This window comes from Castor canadensis, chromosome 12 (assembly GCF_047511655.1).
Source record: "Castor canadensis chromosome 12, mCasCan1.hap1v2, whole genome shotgun sequence".
Taxonomy (NCBI): Eukaryota; Metazoa; Chordata; class Mammalia; order Rodentia; family Castoridae; genus Castor; species Castor canadensis.
The window spans coordinates 75254657-75259557 of NC_133397.1; the positions used below are offsets into that span (position 1 = coordinate 75254657).

At 50.1% G+C, this 4901-nt stretch overlaps 1 pseudogene; it reads right to left on the bottom strand.

The window, feature by feature from the left end:
- Positions 1 to 776: 776 nt before the first annotated feature.
- Positions 777 to 4564, bottom strand: LOC109686188 (DNA-directed RNA polymerases I and III subunit RPAC2-like; annotated as a pseudogene).
- Positions 4565 to 4901: the final 337 nt, after the last annotated feature.

The window sequence follows — 4901 nt, forward strand, 5'->3', positions numbered from 1 at the left end:
GTCGGATGAATTCTTGAATCTGCTAAGAAAAACTGAGATGGTCCCCAGGAGGCTCCATGATTCTCCAGTGTCACAGTGCAGACCCGCCAGAAGTGACCATGGGCTAGGCCACAGCAGAAAGGGACTCCTGTTGGGGCTTTTGTCCTTAAATGTTCTGTGCCCAAAAGGATGAAGTCAGGGCAGTCGCTGGCTTTTCTTTTGTTTTGCTCGTTGGCACAGAGGCTCAAGGCTGTCTCTGCTACCCCTTTAAATGAGAATAAGTTCATTAACAACTCGATCCCCACTTAGTTACTGTACAGGGGTCCTCGGAGAGAGAGAGAAACCTGATTTTGAGCACTTGGTATTGTCTAGAGTAGGGGAGAAAGCGGACCCCAGGAAACAACCGGAGCTGACCATTCCGTGGGAAGAAACTCGGAAAGGCTGAACAGAGGAGACAGCTGGTGGTCGAGCCATGTCGCGTGGGGCCGGGGACTTGGAGAGGCCTCGCGAACCGGAGGTTTTAGGCGGCGGGACCGGCAGGGTGTGGGCCGGGAGGGCGCGCTGGGGCAGGGGGGCTCCGAGTGAGGGAGGCTGCGGCGAGGGGCGGGGGCGTCTCCAGGCCCTGGCGCGGCGCCTGGAACACCCCGTGCCGGAAGCACCATGTGACCGTGACTCCGCAGAAGTCCCGGGCGCCGGGAAACAAAGGGCAGCTCTGCGGCCGCCTTGCGTGGGGGCTGGCACCGACAGCCCGGGTCGCCCAGCCCGCCCCGCCCCGCCCCGCACCCCCACACCCCCGGCTATCTTCCGCGACCCCGGAATCTGGCGGGGCAGGGAGGCGCGGGTGGCCTTAGGGAGCTGGGGAGGGAGGACACCGAGGACGCGGTGAAATCCAAGTGCGGGGCGGGGTCCAGGCTGGGCTGTAGCGCGTTCACGGTCGCGTTCGTCATTGCTGGCTCTGGCAGATTGCGCGCTCCAAGCCGTAATTTCCTCCTGTGTAATAGGTGGGGAGATAATTGTCCCGCATAATCATCGACCTCCGGTTAGGAGGCGTTAAGTGAGGCCTTCCACGTAAGAAGTGCCTGCTGGGCAGCACTCTAGCTCCCCTCTTCCAAACAAACATGCGCTGAATTCAGGGCAATTAGTTGCCACTGACAAAGACCCAACAGGGAGGCCACTTCGGGCCCCGGCGCCAGGAAGAGGCAGGAGATGCGGCCAGGGAGCTGGCATGGATCGGGTAGATGAACACCAGAGCGTACTTGAGAGAGGAGGGGACTAGCATCGGAAGGCCCTGGCGGAAGCTGGAAGACCGGAGACCCCAAGACTCTCCGTCAGCCCTGTTAGCCTGGCACGGCTCCCTCTAGGCCGTCGTCAGGAGTGGCTTCTCTTCTTGGGGTGGGTGGGGAGCTTGGCATCTTGGGGTGGGCCTCAGGGCGCACTACACTCAGACCCTGCAACCCCCACCATCTTTGTAGGCTCCATTTCCCTGAAGGGGCCTCCCAAAAAGGATATAAAGGCCCTACTGCCTGTTTTTACTGAGCTCTGAATTTATCTAGCCCCCAAGATGAGGTCACTGCCTCAGATTTTGTTAGTGGCCCTATGGGGACTCTGCTTGTCCTATCTGGGAGACTCTTTTCAAGGAACTATCCTCCATTCTTCTTTGAGGAAAAAGAGAGTAGCAGTCCAAGCTGTAGGGACAGTATGAAATTAGGGCCCTAGATGGCAGAAAAGAGCATGCCTCATAGCTGGCCTAGCATCTCCTCACCTATAAAGTAGGTACAGAGATGTCCCCTTTTCCAGGGAGCCTCCCCCACCAGTCTGGCTCTCTCCATCTCCTCCCCATCAAAACTGCCTGTTCACACCCAGGACCAACCTGCCTACTGTTGTGTATTTAAGGCCCTGATTACTGTAGGGAGTGAATATTTGTTGAAAGATTCACCAAATAGGTCAAGACTGTCCTGGGTTCCTTTAAGCTGATAATCAGGGCTTCCTTTGTTAAGAGAAAAGTCTGGAGCAGTGCTGTCCAATAGGATTTTCTGTGATGATAGAAATATTGTGTTGTCCAAGGCAGGAGCCCGAGAGGTTTTGAGGAACTGATTTGTTAATAATTTAATTACTTTTAAATGAACTTAAATGTATACAGTCGCATGTGGCTAGTGGCCATTATATTGTTCCAAGCCTCTTGTCTGTCCAAGTGTGGGGTCTACAGTGAGAGAGAGCTGGGGAAGATGGCAGGGGCTAGGTCGGAGGAGTCTGAGAGGCAGGGCAAGGAGTGTGGGCAGTGGGGAAGGTGTGAGCAGGGCTGAGATGCAGGAGGGATGGCATTTTAGGAGCACACCTCTAGCTGTGTCATGCAGACTGGCTGGAGGGGCAGCGGCAGTAGGGAGGACAGTTAAGGGTTGCAACTATTTCTGCAGTTCAGGTGAGAGGATGCCTCATGACCTTTTACCATGCCAGTGTCCTTCTAAGCACCCCATCCACATTTCCTCCAGTCACCAGGCCAGACTAGAGAATTCCAAGGAGGGTTACCACCAATGGGGGGAAAGGGAGGGGATCAAGCCTTAGAATTGCCATTTGGTGAAGAAGCCCACGTATGACAGACCCTGGTTTATCTGTCTCCAAGGGCCTATAGGAATGTGCCCTTGGGAAAGGCATGAAAGCCATGAGTACATCCCAGGCCACACCACACCTGCCAGGCTCAGAGTGTGGTCTGGGAAGAGGCAGACTGACTTTGGACAAAAACATCTGCACAAGGACCTGAGTTTTATGCTGGTTGGGTTACTTACTTCCTGAGACATCTTAACCTCAGTGTCTTTGCTTTTATTTATTTATTATCTGTTTACTTATGTCTTTTGGGGTTTTTTTTTTTTGAGACAGTGTTTCAGTCTCACTGTGTAGCAGGCTAATCTTGAACTCACTGTCCTTCTCCATCAGCCTCCTGAGTGCTGGGATTACAGGAGTGTACCACCATGCCTGGCTTATTTTTTATTTTTAAATATTTTTATTTCTATTTTATTTTATTTTATTTTTGCCTAGGTTGAGCTCAAACTCAGATTCTCTGGCCTCAGCCTCTCAAGTTGCTGGGATACAGGTGTTTACCACTGTCCCTGGCTTGAATCTAGATCAGGTTTATTTTATTTTATTTTATTTTTCTTTTAGTGCTGAGACTATGAACCCAATGCCTCATGCATGGGGCAAGCACTCTACCACTGAGCTATAACCCAGCTCTCCTCACCTTGAAAATAGAGCTAATAATACCTGTCTTAGGGTTGTTGTGAGACAGAGAAATGATGTAGAAAACATTACTTAGCCTGACATATGGTAGAAGCCAAAGGGTACCTGATAATGATCATATCTATGACTAGACAGCCACATTTTTAAGGGCTCATCCCCCTCATACTGCCTGCCAGCCACCCCTCCCCAACATGTGAACCCATTGCAGGTACCATAATAATTACTGTTTTATTTGTCCACCTGGTTTTCAAATCCCTTCTGGTAAACAATCCACTTCCTTCACTATAGGACCAGGCATGTGACCCAGGTCTGCCAGGATCAAACAAAGCCCATCAGAACCTTCTCAAATAGATCTATTGAGTTGAAAGAAAGAAGCCCTTTTTTCAAACCTGAATTTGGACACCAAATGGCCACCTTCCCCACCATGTGGCTACAGCCTGTCTGCAGAGGTCAGGTAGGGACAAAGAGAGTATTGAAGATGTTGGGTCTTGGCTTTACTTTAGTGCCTCTCCCAGCTGTGTGAGCTACAAATTTCCTTTAAAAAAATAGATAAAAGGGGGAATTTATTAGGCAAATACACAGGTTCTTGCAAGGATTCCAACAGTGGTAATGGATCAATAGCTCGAAGCACATCCTTTTGAAGGACAAGCTTTTTTGTGTGTGTGGGTGGGGACTGGGGTTTGAACTCAGTCAGGGCTTTGCAAAGTTGGCACCCTACCACTTGAGTCACAACTCCAGTCCATTTTGCTCTGGTTATTTTGAAGATGGGGTCTTGCCAACTATTTGCCTGGGCTGGCCTCGAACCTCCTCAAACCTCCTGATCTTAGCCTCCAAGTAGCTATGATTACAGATATGAGCACCGGGCTGTAATCACAAACTTCTAATTCTGGGTTCTGAGTGGTCATAATACTAGTCCTTCTTATTTCCTACAGAAGGGTCTAAAATGTGGATTCAGTTTTTTTTCCTCTCCCCCACCCCTGGATTCATTTCTGCTTGCTTTTTGATTCTTAGAGTCCTTTCTCCTGGCCTCAAATTTGTCAAGCACAGGTTGACAGACATTCAAGAGGTCATTCAGGCCTTTCTGAAATGGCTTGATAGCTGAAAGAGCACCTCGAGTCTGAAAGCATAACTTGCTCTCTGAAGGATGGGCCATTTTGTGACAACTTCCGGTTCTTCATGATTCTGTATCACAGAGAGACTCCTAGGGCATGGTCCTCCTCGTGCAGTAAAAATGTTACACAGGGTCTATCTGTTTCGGCTGCCTGGATCATTTCCAGTGCTGTCTTCCTCTTCCTTCAGCCACTGAGGTCTTCAATCCTGATATTTTTCTCTCCAGCTCCTAGTCCTCTTCCATCTCAGAGGCAGTTTCCAGGGCCCTCAGGTGGTGCTGATGGAAAGGAGGCTCTGCCCCATACCGTAAAACATGAGCCCGAACCAAATTTTCTTGTTGAGTTAAGCTGGTGGGAGTATGGTTTCTAATCTTTTTACAGAAGATTCTTGCCACTGGGCACTTGTCCTTGAAGTTTTGGGCGATCTTCAGAGTTTGTTGGAAACCCAGAGCAGTTAGTGTTAGAGCCAGAATTCAGACTTCTTGCTTTGCAAGCATGAAGACCTGAGTTCAAACCCCAGTCCCATAGAAAAAAAAGAAAAAAAAATCCTACAGAATTCAGGCTTTTTTTGACTGGCTCTGG